This window comes from Rosa rugosa, chromosome 6 (assembly GCF_958449725.1).
Source record: "Rosa rugosa chromosome 6, drRosRugo1.1, whole genome shotgun sequence".
In the NCBI taxonomy this organism is placed as follows: domain Eukaryota; kingdom Viridiplantae; phylum Streptophyta; class Magnoliopsida; order Rosales; family Rosaceae; genus Rosa; species Rosa rugosa.
The window spans coordinates 38,574,306-38,589,538 of NC_084825.1; the positions used below are offsets into that span (position 1 = coordinate 38,574,306).

The 15,233-nt window shown below is 40.8% G+C and overlaps 2 long non-coding RNA genes across 2 annotated transcripts; one reads left to right on the forward strand and one right to left on the reverse strand.

Annotated features, from left to right (window-relative positions):
- Positions 1-185: 185 nt before the first annotated feature.
- Positions 186-2,386, reverse strand: LOC133718703 (uncharacterized). The gene is made up of 3 exons (XR_009850533.1): positions 2,144-2,386; positions 1,807-2,019; positions 186-1,210 (listed from the first exon to the last, which is right to left on the reverse strand). It is a non-coding gene; the product is annotated as an uncharacterized LOC133718703 (long non-coding RNA).
- Positions 2,387-8,623: 6,237 nt separating this feature from the next.
- Positions 8,624-10,267, forward strand: LOC133714813 (uncharacterized). Its single transcript, XR_009848821.1, has 3 exons — positions 8,624-8,806; positions 9,179-9,243; positions 10,184-10,267. It is a non-coding gene; the product is annotated as an uncharacterized LOC133714813 (long non-coding RNA).
- Positions 10,268-15,233: the final 4,966 nt, after the last annotated feature.

A 15,233-nucleotide genomic window follows, 5' to 3' on the forward strand; every position in this document is an offset into this window, starting at 1 on the left:
GTTTTTGAAGTCTATACTACTAGTATAGACATGACCACATGTGATTGATGAAGTCAACTAGGTATTACGACACCAAATCGAAGTATCGAACTCTTCTCACTTCTCTGCCTCTTACTTCTCAGTCTCTCACCTCTCATCTCTTCGCCTCGAGCCCTCAATCGAACTCTAGTCTTCCGGCCACCAGTGTAGGTGTAACGCCCCAAACTGCACCTTGCCAGCTTGAGCACGTCACAGTGCCGCGAGTCTCTAAAATATAAACCGAAAGCTTGAATTACATTCTAGAGAACCGCAAGGCATTTTTGTTGATAAACTTTTCGTAAAACGCACAGCGGGAATTTAAAATACTTTTGAGGTGAAAGCTTCTTGAAATTACAAAATTCACTTTGTTCGTCTAGAACTTGTCATTTTTGAATAGTCGAGGACTAATAGACTTAACCACACAATGAACACTCAACAACAAGTTTTAGAATGGCGTGGATCAAGAAATAAAGATCAAGAGTACATCAGAAACTCGTTTACCGTCTGGAAGGGTTATCAAATTCCGCGTACCCAGCTCCGTCCGCTACAATCCCGTTACCAGTGCACAGTACCTGCACATACACTGTTGTAGGGGTGAGCTTTCGTCCTCGCTGCTCTATGGGACCTACTCCGGCTAAGTTTGAAAAATCAACTAAAACTTTGTAATAAATTAATAATTTGGATTTGGGCCCAGTGTGAAAACAAAGCGAATATATATGTAAGAACGACAAACTTAAAATATCATTCATCTTAAAACTCGATGCATGATTAGAAAACTACGTGCGATTTACCTGATGGCCTGGTTCCGTAGAACCAACATTTGACCTTACCAGTCACAGAGCGCCAAACTTAACACACTAGCTACACACACGGAACAGGGTCGTCATTGCGATTGCGCACCGTCTGACCGGTGTAGTTAACCCTTCGGAGGTTTAGGGATGGCTAATCCCCAAGGAAGTCATCGACCACCTTTCCGCTCTCACACACCGCCATCAACAATCTTATACGCACGTTAACTTGAAAACATTTCAAATTTAAACTAACAGTGTACTTTCATCATGCATCACGTATATAATTAAATACGGAAAATCACTAGCCAGTAGAGAGTCCCGAGTCCCCTACCTGGATTCCGATGCTTTCTCTCACGTACTCCGAGAGTCGCGAACCTTCCGTTCCTCGGGTATCTGGAGTCCTAGATTCCGACATATTGCTCGTCAATATCTCATTGGATAAATATTAACGTTTCGACGGTAAAATAATCATCCGATTATTCTTTCCTAGTTTGACAAGGAGTTGACCAACATTGACCCATTTGACCAAAGTTTGACCAATCACAACTACATTGACAAATAATCTCAACTACTCGATACTTGACTTGAAATTAGAAAATCGACCAATTTCTATTCCTTTCCTCGAATTTTGCAAAACATAGTAAATTACTATGGACACCCATACATATTTTAGACCATTTCTCCGCATTCACAACTATTCTTTTAACATAACTCCATTTCACAATTGTGATATCAGTTACTGCTCTTAGAAACAGATTCACCTACTCGTCCAACATCCTTCCCAAATCAAAATAACTTCAACTCACCACAACAATGACAATTCGTTAAGCTCAAACATAAAATCAAGGAGTTTCTATTGCATAGCATCAACCAAAACCACCACAAATCAATTCTGTATTCCTCTGATTACAATCAAACTTGATCCATACTTATATAACCAAAACGCAACAATCGAATTACCAAGCAACACAGAACTTCAAATTTGTTTCACAATTACCTTTGTCGAGTTCAGAACAGTACCAAAACCCAATCTGCACTGGTGAAGGTCTGGAATCGGCAACCTTCTCGGGTTGATACCTCGGTGCACATTCCGGCAACCCAAGCTCTCTATCCAACTCGCAAAGCTTTTCGAAACTCGGTGATGAACAAGGTCAACCTTCGTCTGCAGATGCAGCCTAGCCAAAAACCAAGTCCAGAATCGCCGGAAAAGCTGCCGGCGTCGAAGAAGGCGACAGGGCCGAAACAACCCACAAACCAAAAACAGTCAAAATCGATCGTATTGAAAAACTAATTAGACTAACGTGGAGACCATGACGAGGGATCAATTTCGGTACCTCACGCAACCCCGACGATCGCCGGAAACTGCAAAAGCTTTGCCGGAAAACCCGAAGCTTTTGGGCTTCGATTCTCTCTTCTTACTCCATGCATGGACCATCCGTGACCAGAGGAGGAACCACGATGAGAAGACGCTTCGAGCATGACCGGTGCGCCGCTGTGAAGTCGCCGGACGAGGGAAGTTCCGATCGGGTTCAGTCGCCGGGTCGACGGGCTGGAGAAACGGGTCGAGGGTTCTGATGTGTTCTGGAACAATCTGGGACGTTGATCCTATCCAAGGGCTATTTATAGCCTGACAATTAAAACGAACGGTGATGATCAAGCGGTGGAATTTTAACGGTCCAGATCACGCCAGAGCTTTTCTTTTTATTTAAAATGAATTTCCATAATTCCTAAACTTCGGAAATTCAAAATAAATAGTTCCGGTGTCGGAAAAATTCCCCGAAAATTCTCATAGACTCGTAACGTCGCGTACTTTATTATAGACTCAAAACTTTGAAGATTCCACCTTGTGAAAAATCCCAATAATTATTCCCAAAGACCTTAATAATTATCGAGATCGTCAAAATTATTCCAAACGATCTCACCTTATCTCGATAATTTTTCCGGGGCTCACAGTAGGTACTCTTCGGAGTCTTCTCACCTTGTCTTGACTCTCCGCCTCTCACTGCTCAGTCTCTCATCTCTCACCTCTTAGCCTCGAGCCCTCGATCGAACTCCAATCTTCCGACCACCAGTGTAGGTACTCTTCGGAGTCTTCTCGCCTTGTCTTGAGTCTTGACTCTTGAGCAATCTGCTATTGGATTGTAATCTCCTCTGAGTTCTCTCTACTTCTTTGAGTTTTCTGTGTCTGCTATCGGATTGATTTTCAATTTTGTATTTGGAGTCTACATTTTATGAATTCAAGATTACAAACTTGGAAGTTGATTAATGATTTTGATATTTGAACTCTTGAGTTTTTGAACTTGGTGGCTTATTGAGTTAATGAGTCATTGTCTTATTTAGTTAATGACTTTCAGTTTTATACTGTTGTAACTTGTAATTGTGTTGTTGATTGTTTCATTTTATTTTTTGAAAACCTTGATGGCTTGCTGCACATGTGGATTGAGAATGAGAAATGAAGAATGGTTTTATACTTTTATTTGCAGGCTGCAGCATTGCAGAAATGCTGAAATGCATAATGGTTTTATAAATTTATAGTCTTTAATCTTTATTTGCTGCTAGTCTTGCAGGTTGCAGTTCTCAACTTCTCATTGTGTTCTCATTGCAGATTTGCAGTATTTATACTTGTATAGCCTTGCTGTTTAGTCTTGCAGTTTTGATTGCCTAAACAGCAGTAGGCAGTAGCCAAGCATGAGTGCATGACAGTTTTGGTGCCAAAATGCAGTACTTCTGCTAACTCTGTCACGAACCGAAAGCCCGGAGAAACCGACCCGGTTATTCTCGGTCCGAGTTTAGGCCTGTCCTGGTGTTCTACATGTCCAAGCCCGGCCCGAACTTCCTCTGCTGGTCCCGGTCTCGATCCCTGTAAATGCAGTGTCGGTCTGAGACCATGCCCAGCCCTAGTCCCACCTGCACTTCTTTCCCTTCGTGTTCTATATTTTCCTCCATCAATGCATGTGAGATAGGATCGATTATGCATGAGTGGAAGGTTTGCGTGCTCGCCAATGATGGTCTGCAGGCTTGTTATAACCCTACAGTTTGTTTTTGTTGAATATTTTGGACTTTGGAGCAAAACAAATATATTAACTGTTTGATCCTAACTATAGAATGGTTAAACACTACAATGCTTGTACTATCACCAGTTTGATTATGCCATAACCTAGAGGGGTATCAATTTCCGCTCTCAACCAATGACTTGAGATGTGATATCCCGCGCCCGACTTTAAAGTTTACTTGGATTATTGTCTTTGAGTTAGGCTTTTTAAAATGTTTTGTTCCTTAAATTTTGTGGTGTTCTATTGCTAATTAAATTTTATGTTTTATATATATATATATATATATATATATATATTTTTTTTTTTTTTTTTTTGTTGATATTTTCTTTTATATGTTGTTACTTTTTATTTATTTATGTTTTTGTTAAGAGATAAGATGGGAATTGGTGGGGTTTGTTTTGAAGGGGTGGTTGACGGGGTTTTTGGGGGAAAGGAAGAGAGGAGGAGAAGAAAAAAAAAAACAGAAGTATAAGACAACGTACAGAGGAGAAGGGGGAAGAAGAAGGACGCGAGAGGAAAGGAGATAGAGGGAAGAAAGAGAGTGATGGGGAAAAAGGAAGAAGAATTCCAGAGGAAGGAAAAAAAAAAGAGAGAAAGAAGAATCAGAGCAAGAGCAAGAGGAGAGAGTTGGAGAGTTTGGGTTGAGTGTAGTGGAGAGTAGGAGTTTATCTTATTTTGTTGTCTCTTTGTAAAAGAAAACATTTTGTGATTGTTATACTGTTATTAATTGATTTACTGTTCAAGTAGATCCAAAAGATGTGTCTGACCCAAACTATAGGTTACTTGTCAAAGTTGTAATAGGTTAAATCTTAGAGATATTCTCGGAGATATCTTTGTAGATATCCAATCACTGTACAATTATGTTTCCATACAACTCTGATCCTATGCTTATAATCATCTATATAAAGAGGCCCCTATTATCAATGAAAGACATAGCAAATTCTCTCCAAAATATCGTTTTCCTTAAACACGGTATCAGCACTAAGCCCTAACCCTGAAGCCCTAAAATCGTTAAAAACCACCACCACACATTTCGAAGCCCTCGATCCCAGAAGCCCAGAACCGGCTGCGGAACCACCAGAATCGGCCAGAATCTCAGTGAACTAGCCGTCAGAAGTCCTTGAACCGGCAGGGTTAGCCTTGCCTACCCATGCCGAGACTTGTTTAGCCCCTGCCGAGACCTGCCGAGCATTTGCCGAGAGCTTGCGCGCACCTGTTGAGCATCGACTGAGAGCCTGGGCACACCTGCTGAGCATTTGCCGAGAGCCTGCGCGCACCTGCTGACAGCTTGCATGCCAACCCAACAAGCCCACGCACACACATGAGCAGCAGCCCCGCGCAGCCAATCATTAGCGCGCCTGTAGCCCTGCGCAGCCCCTACCTACGCGGTTAGCCTTGCTTCCGGCCAAGCTCTGGCCACCGACGATTTTTTCGGCGACCGACGACTCTTTTCGTTGACTTTTTCCTGCCAATTTTTCTGCGCGACCTATTTCAAGGTAATTTTTACTAAAAGTTTCCGTTTTTGAAGTTTTTATTCTTTTTCTCGGGGACTTGAAACCTCCCTTTTTTTACCCCCCTTTCTTCTTCATAGGGGAGACCTAATTAAACTGAACTGTGGGGGTTCGTGCTCACTCCAAGCTTGGAGCTAGTATAGTCCTCCAAACATAGAGTTTGTTGAGAAGAAACGATCTACCACAAACATCATTGTTTCGATCTAATCCAACCCCTCTTGGAATTGAATTTCTTGGAAGCGACTACGCTAAAAAATTCTTAATTTCTTGGGAGCGACTACGCTCAGAAATTTTTATTGTTTTCGTGGTAGCCTTTTTCGCTCCAAAACTAACCCTCTTTTCTTGTTGTTTTTTAGGATGAGTAACCTAAGCAAGTTGGACCTTGCTCCACTGGAGACAACAGGTGCAGGATATCACAAATGGGTTCGTGATGTGCACCAGCATCTTAAGGCTGAATGGATTCTGAGTACGATCCTTGAGCCAAGTCAGAACGTGCTTACTCCTCAACAAGCTGCCGCTTTGGAAATGAATAGAGCTAATTTGGAGGCAAACCAAGCAAAGGCCATTATTCTGATGACACGTCACATGAATGACGTGCTCCAAAATGAGTACCTTAATGAAGAAGACCCTAGAAAGCTATAGGTAGAACTCGAAGAACGATTTGGCAATGTTCGTGACTCCCTGCTTCTTGATTTAGAAGTGAGATGGCACAGCCTCCGCTTCTGTGATTTCAAGTTTTTACTTGACTACAACTCGGAAACCCTTCGTATCAAGTCTTTGATGGAGTTCTGTGAAAAGAACATCATTGATACGATGTTGATTGAGAAGACTCTCTCTACTTCCTTATCTCTGCATTGATGATTGCTAAGAATTATCGGATTAATGTCAATGTTGAACGTATCCCAAGGTTTCATGAGCTTATTGGAGCCATGAATGTAGCTAAAAAGCACGACAATATCCTTGTGAGGAACTATAACTCTAGACCCGTGGGAACCAAGTATATTCCGGAGTCTAATTATAGTCGTGCCTCTAAGGGATGGCACAAGGAGCGAGACCTTAAGGAAAGAGATAATTCTGGATGTTCTGATCCATATTCTCGCTCAAAAGAGGAAGGAAACCGCCAAGATAGGTGTGCACAGAACCATGGAGGTCAACGTGTGAAGAGAGAGGGAGGCCGAGCCTTCGGCTATGGTGGTGACGCCACCAAGGTTAATAGCCATACTAATCGCGCTCCAAAAGCGCCTTGATCAAGGGAGCCTGACCATAAAGATATTTGTCTTCGGTGTGGATCGTCCGGACATTGGGCCAAAGCTTGTAAAGCATCTCAGAATGTTGCAAACGCATACAAGATGTATCGTGAAGCAAGGGAAGCAAATTACATGGAGCAAGAACATAAAGATGGCGATCTCGATTTGAGGGTGGAAGACTTCAAAGGCCAAGATCAAGAGACTGGCCATTTTGTTAATTAAGTCTTTTATATTTTCCAAGAGATGTAGGCAATTGCCATATTATTTTTGTAGTAAATGCCAATGGTTTAGTCTTTTTTCAAACTAGGCTCATCCAAAGTAAGTGTGATGTCTAAGAAGGTTTTGAGATAAGTGGTACTTAAGCGAGTCTTGCTCCACCAAAATCTCTCTACAGACCTGGTCACATTTATTTTGGAGTTACCGAAATAAGTTAGACGACTACCATTGTTTTGCATTAGCTAGTTCATTGGGTTACATTTTCTTTCGTTAAAGGGAAAATGATGTAATTCCATTGGCTTATTAATAAAAGTTGAGTTCTTTTCATTATGACTCCTTTCTAATTATGAGTTTTTTCTTTAAGAATGGATTCTGGAGAACTGCAATGTCTCGCGGATAGTGCGAATACGCACACCATTCTCCACCATAGGCAATTATTCTTGGAGATGTTGCCTACATATTCCTCTGTGACTACGATGGCTGGGCCATCAGGATTAGTTCAAGGACATGGAATGACCCAATTCCTCTTGCCAAATGGCACCTTGATAAATGTCGCAGAAGCTCTCTAGGTTCCTAAGGCAAATCAAACCTTATTGAGTTTTAAAGATATCAAAGCCAACCGATTCCATGTGAAAACGCATATTGAGAATGATTGCGTACGAAAGCGCATCTTAAAGAAGCTTATGTGTCAATCTAGTGGACTTTATGTCACTACAATTCGACCTATCGAATCCAATAATGTGATAAGAGAAGATCTCTTGGATTCTGACACATATTGGCTTTGGCATGAACGACTAGGACATCGTCGTAATATGATGATCCATATATTAAATACTTCACACGGATGTCCATTCTTTCGAGTGAAACGAAGCAAGAATCAAAGATTGATTTCGGGACTAAGTGTGACCGCCGCCTCTAGCACCGCTGCCATCCCTCTTCATGAAGCCATGGTAGGTGTCTCTCATGGCCATGATGCCATGGATGCCAATTCCCATGGCCATGACGCCATGGATGCACATTCCCATGATCATGACTCCATGATGGGTGATGTAGTCACCAATTTTACTTCAAATAGCGTTACAGACGCTTACGCCCAACCAAAATCCTCATTGGTTGCTTCCATGGCCCCTCGCTCATTTTGCAAAGCCTTTTCCTTAGGGAAATTAGGACCGAGACCATCCTACGCAAAGGATCCAAAAATACTTATTCCGTTCTTACAGAGAATCCAAGGGGATATCTGTGGACCAATTCAACAGTCTTACAGACCTTTTAAATACTTTATGGTGTTGGTTGATGCGTCGACACACTGGTCACATATCGCGCTGTTGTCCACTCGAAATACTGCTTATGCTAAAGTCTTAGCCCAGAATATCCGTGTAACACCCCGTACCCGAAAATACTATCCCTTAACCTATTTGCATTGCATTTAGATATTTCAAGTCATCATATCGTTAAATTAGCCTTCCTAATAGGAAATTATTTTTATGGAGTTTTGAAAATTATTTTCTTAGCATGGAATAATAGAGCACGACAATACGAGAGTGTAGGCACAAACGGTTCGTTAAACGGATTTGTAACGAGAAAGTTATGAGTATTTTCGTGTGAGGGGTATTTTGGTCATTTCACCTTACCCGTAGCTTAATTAGATCAGATCTTCTCACCCCCCCCCCCCCCCCCCAAAAAAAAAAAAAAAAACCATTTTCACATTGAAAACAGAAGGAGAGAGAGAGAGAGAGAGAGAATGCCTTAGCCTTGTCGCCACCAAACTTCCGTCACCGACGCCAATTCCGGCCAAATCCGGTGATAATTTTTACACCATTCTCTTCCTCTCTTCATGAGCTTTCTATTGATATATGTTTCAAGACCTATCATCAAGTGTGTGTGACGAATCGAAGGAGAGAAAATTGAGTGATTTTCCGGCTATTTTTCAAATTCCGACCAAACCGTCGACATTTTGGAGAAACCCCAAGGTATAAAGTTGTTCATTACCTCATGGGCTTTCTTTTGAGTATAGTATTGCATATATATTTCATGGTCATTTTGAGTGTTTTTTAGCGTTATTATGCTTCCTAGGATGTGTTAGTACTAGTTTAAGTAAAATTGTTGAATTTTGGATGAGGAATTAGAATTTGGTGTTGGGATTAAATTGGGAAAAATTATTTTTGGAGGTGTTGGAGTTGGGGGGAAGTTAGTAGAAGAGACTTAAGATGATTATTTGATGATAGGAAGACTTGGGTGACTTTACGTCGAGGAGAGGATACGATTTCCTAGGATGCATTCACGTTTCTTTACTTAGTATATCGGGATTGAGCTTAATTTATTTATAAATTATTATTGGCTAGGTAATCCGGTTGAGCAAGCTTCCGAGGACATTCCCGAGACGAGACTCACCTAGTCACCCTTCATTGTGAGTTGAACTTTGTTTTAAAGAAATGCATGCAATTACTTCGATTCTTTGATATTTGATTTCCTTAATTACCTATTTATTATTCAAGAAGTTTATTGTGATTTCTCATAAATTAACTGTTGTGGTCATTATGCAATTTTATAATTTATGTTTTGAAGTAAATTGCTTATTTTTGGGAAAGAAAGAAACTTTCCAAATGATCTATTAGATATGAAGTTTTAAATGTTGTTACGTGTACGAAAAGAAAGAACCTTCTATTTTGGCAAAATAAATTGGATTTCAATTTACCTTACGAGTACCCAACCCCAGCAAGATACAGCGATACTTCATCAGTTTTCCAGTTACGTGCACGTATACCCTCACGCTCTGCTTATGTACCGGCGGATGCACAAGTGTATGACCAGTTCCCCCCACTCTGCCTGATGCGCACAGGTGTACGACCAGTTCTTCCCCCTCCCCCGCTCTGCTCATGTTGAGTTCGCTCAATATGGGTGCATGACCAGTTGTCCGCCACGCTCTGCCTATTTTGATTTAGATCATTGTAGGTGTATGACCAGTTTTTGGGTACAAGTTTGGTGATGCTTTTTAGTTTTGAAAGTTATGCAAAATGCTTTTGGACTGAGTCACCTTCGCAAGCAAGAATTGAGTTTATTCTCCAGCTATATCTTTAGTTTTTCTTATGGAACCTTTTTAAAGCAAAGTGCTTATTTTGTTACAAGTTTACCTTATAATTTGGTATGTGAAAGTATTTGTGATTTGAACTTGTCTTTTTACTTTAAGTGGTTAATTGCATGCCAAAGGTTTACGAAAGAGAAATGGCTTTAAGAAAATAAGATTTATCAAAGTGGTTTTAAATATTAAATTATTTTTGTCCTCTCACTGAGCTCGTCTCACATTTTCTGTGTTTTCTCGGGGCTCTTTGGATTTCTGTTTTGCCCAGGTAGTAGATTTTGCTGAGGTTGGACTGCACCACGTTGAGGCATTCTCCTTATCCACCATCATCCGTCTCGACTTGTAGGATTTGTTCCCTTTCGTACTCTTATATTTCTTACTTAATGTAACTTATGCTCTTATGTAACCATAAATTGAGTATTGGATCCCTAAGTTGTAATTGTTGAGTTAGAACCCTTGTATTTGGTTGGTGGTAGATGCTTTTGTGAAGGACAAGAGGTCCTAATTGGAAGTTATTGGAGATTTATGATTTTGGGAAGTGTATTATTGGATTTACAGGTTCTTGGGTAGTCCATTTTTAGGGGAGGTTATGTCGAATTTCCGATAAAAATCTTCCTCTAACTTGGTATATACATATCCACCTCAGATTCCACTTTGGAATCCGGGAGCGGGTCTATCAATCCATCTACGGGCTCACTACCCAGACCATCCCATTAAGTCTATTCAACTTGATGATGCTGGGAAGTTTACATCAAAAACGTTCGATGACTATTGCATGTCACTGAGGATTGATGTAGAGCATCCAGTTCCTCATGTTCATACCCAAAATGGTCTCGCGGAAGCCGCCATTAAGCTCCTACAAATGATTGCACGAACATTGGTTATGCGCACCAATCTCCTTGTTTTCACTTGGAGATATCCAATACTGCATGCATCGACACTAATTCGTCTACGACCTACTGATACCCAACCTTATTCTGCGTTACAGCTAGTGACTGGATACGAGCCTGATATCTCGCACTTACGCATTTTTAGGTGTGCCATATATATGCCTATTACACTGCCACAACATACCAAGATGGGTCCACAGAGACGAATAGGCATATACGTTGGATATGAGGCTCCAACTATCGTCCGCTATCTGGAACCCTTGACAGGCGATCTCTTTACCGCTAGATTTACAGATTGTCACTTTAATGAGAAAGTCTTTCCATCGTTAGGGGGAGATAAGAACATGAATGTTCAGCAGGAACGACAGGAATTATCGTGGTCTGTTCCCACTATGTCTCATCTCGATCCCCGTATCGCACAGTCTAAACTTGAAGTGTGAAGAATTATCGAGCTTCAGAGCATAGTAGATACTCTACCTGATGCTTTTTCTAATACTGCTAAAATGACCAGATCACATATACCTAGGGTTGAGCTTAGGTCCGGCCCGTGCAAAATTTGGAAGGCCCAAGACCAAACTGCAATTTTCGGGCCAGGCTCAAATTGTGTGTTTCAAGTTATGGGACCGAGTTAGGACCGGCCCGTTTTTTTTTTAGCCAAGTTTTTCAGGTTTTCGGGCCCTAATCTGTACAAATGCTCAAGCCTCAATATCAGAAGGCGACGCTATACTTTATGCTCTGGTTTTTCTCAGACTTTCATATCAACATATTTCGTACAATTCGTAATGTTTTACTTCTCATGAATTAAACAAAATGCAGAGAAGAAAATAGAAGATCAACATAAGATATTGAAGAAAATTGCAATCGAAATCGAAATATACAAGTCTTTAAGGCTATTGATCAAAATCCAAAATCCCTAAAAAATACCAAAATCCCATGCACCAATTAACCCCAAATCGGTAAATCCCCTTTACATAGATGAAGAAAACATCCTAAATTTCTTGAAGACATGAAGTAATTGACCCATCTCACCCTTAATTCTCTTGGTCCTCTCCTCAACATGGCATGGATCTAGAAATTGAAACTTCCCAATTTGCAACTCTGTTTACATCAATACATGAACCAAAATGAAAATCTTGGATATCTAAGATGACGAAAATCTTAGCTAGAAGAAGAAAAAGAAGGTATGAACAGAGAATAAGAAAGGAGATGAGAGAAGAAGAAGAAGAAGAGAAAAAAAAAGAGGAGAAGAGAGTGTGCGGCAGTGAAAAAGAGGAAGAGAGAGAGAGTAGGGTAAATAGCTTAAGTATTATATAGTTAATAGAAAAAGTCAGAAAACGGGCTTTCGGGCTTTTTTTTTTTTTTTTTTTGATTTCTTAGGCCCAGGCTCGGACCGTTTTATATTGCCTTCGGGCCAGGCCTTGCAAAACTGTGAAATTATTTTTTAAAGCTTACACCGTTCGGGCCGGTTCTGAGCCGATTTTAGGATTTTTGGGCTAAATACCCAGCCCTATATATACTTGCTGCAAATGTGCCTGCAAGGATTGACGTCCCAAATACTGGACGTAACGCCACTCCTGAGGTACCAGGAAATGGCGCCATTGCCCATATTGGCAGTGATGTGGAGTCTATGGTCGCAGATCCTGCAAGGAAGCGCGGTAGACCAGTTGGTTCGAAGGATACTTGCCCTAGAAAGCGAGCGAATGAGGCACAAACAAATCCTTTGATCATCGATACTCAAAATCCGTCCTATGAGAATGTTCCGGATTATGGTTATGTCTAAGAGACATCTTTGGGGGACACCTCAATGTCAAAACCTATCCCTGAGAACGTAGAGATCTATGTGAATTACACTAGTGTACATGGGACGTGGGAAAGAAACTCCATCATCATTGATGATGTATTCGCATATTCTATAGTGTGTGAGATTATTGAGACCGATGACATCGAACCACGCTGTGTTGATAAATGTCAACGTAGAGCTGATTGGCCAAAATGGAAAGATGCGATCTAGACAGAATTAGATTCTCTAGCAAAAAGAAAGGTATTTGGGCAAGTGTGCCAATACCGCCCAACACCAAACCGGTTGGTCACAAATGGATATTCATTAGAAAGCGTAATGAGAGAAACGAGATTGTAAGGTACAAAGCTCGCCTTGTGGCGCAAGGCTTCTCACAACACCCTGGAATCGACTACGAGGAGACCTATTCTCCCGTAATGGAAGTCATTACATTCTGCTACCTTGTCAGTTTGGTAGTTTTCGAAAAATTGAACATGCAGCTCATGGATTACTGCGTATCTATATGGGGATCTAGATATAGAGATATACATGAAGGTCCCGGATGGACTTCAGTTACCTAAGTCAAGTGGCTCTAGACCACGGAGCACGTTTGCAATAAGGTTGAAACGCTCACTATATGGATTGAAGCAATCCGGATGGATGTGGTATAACCGTCTAAGTGACTACTTGATTGGGAAGGGATATGTGAACAATGAACTATGCCCATGTGTTTTCATAAAGAGAACAAGTTATTTGCAATAGTAGCGGTTTATGTTGATGACATGAACATAATTGGCACCCTTAAAGAGTTAAGGAAAACCGCTGAACACTTAAAATCCGAGTTCGAGATGAAAAATCTTGGGAGAACACGTTTTTGCCTCGATTTGGAACTTGAGCACCGTGAAGATGGTATCCTGATTTATCAATCAACTTATACCCAAAAATGCTTAGGCGTTTCAATACTGACAAAGTTAAGCCTTCAAGCACCCCAATGGTCGTCTGTAGTCTTGATCCAAATAATGATCCATTCCGTCCAAAGGATGACACGAAGATGTGCTAGAGGCAGAAGTGCCATACCTAAATGCAATAGGCGCATATTATTTTACTTAGCTCAATGCACAAGACCGGACATCTCATTTGCCATAAACTTGTTAGCTAGATATAGCTCTGCGCCAACATGTCGCCACTGGACGGGTGTTAAAGATATTTTTCGATACCTAAGTGGTACAATTGATATGGGCTTGTTCTATCCCTATAGAGAGACGATGGATTCGGACCCATCACATGTCAGAAACACCACTAACAGTGGTATGCGTTTCCTCTCCCCATCCCAAAATGACATAAGTGTTTTGGAAGGTTTTGCTGATGCTGGGTACCTGCTTTCTGACCCATACAAAGGTCATTCCCAAACTGGTTATGTGTTCACCATAGGTGAGACCGTGATATCTTAGATGTCTACAAAACAGACTCTAGTCGCTACTTCTTCAAACCATGCAAAGATTATTGCTCTTCACGAAGCAGTTCGTGAATGTACATGGCTGAGATCCATAATTACGCATGCATGTTCGAAGCAATTATAGTTTGAAGTCTACCACAGATGAGCCTACCAGCATTTATGAGGATAATGCTGCTTACATTGAACAAATGAAGCAAGGCTAATTCAAAGGCGACAACACCAAGCACATATCGCCCAAATTCTTCTACAATCAGCAACAACAGAAGCTCCTTAAGATCAAAGTAAACCAGGTTCGATCTGAGAACAATGTGGCAGACTTGTTTACTAAGTCATTGCCCAAATCCACGTTCGAGAAACATGTTGCAAGCATTGGTTTGCAGAAGTTATCCGAGCTTACATGATCGTAGTTATCAGGGGGAGACGCAGACATCAGGGGGAGATGTCTACATGTTGATCTCGAAACGTGAAATGTGTGTTGTGCTCTTTTTCCCCTTCGACTGAGGTTATTTTGGTCCCATAGGGCTTTTGTTACTCGACAGTGTTTTTAATGAGGCAACGAGAGGAGCACCATGTTTGGGCGACACAAGGGAGAATGTTCAAGTATATCCAGAAGATGTGTCTGGCCCAAACTCTAGGTTATTTGTCGAAGTTGTAATAGGTTTAATCTTAGAGATATTCTCGGAGATATCTTCGTAGATATCCAATCATTGTACGATTATGTTTCCATGTACAACTCTGATTCTATGCTTGTAATCATCTATATAAAGAGGCCTATATTATCAATGAGAGTCGACACATCAAATTCTCTCCCAAATATAGTTTTTCCTTAAACATTTACAACTATTTTCTTATATGGTGTTTTTCTTTTTGAAATTCAATTTTGAATTACAGCCAATAAAGATGTTTTAGTTCAGTTTGGGCCAAGTTCTTACTTTTGTTTAAATTTTGGGCTGGGTCGTTACATGAGACTCGTAAGTGGTTTTGTGTAGTTCTTTGTCACAAGGAATTCTTCAAATTAGGGCAACTAGAGAGCTTACATGTAGAAGTCAGTTTTATAGCAACTCCTGGGATTGTTCCTCTTCAATAGCTTATAGAAAATGCGATATTTGTGTTAGACTTTGGATTTTATTGTTTGTGGATTGATAAATAACTTCTACTAAATCTGTGATATCGGTATCTATAAAGACTTTTGGGT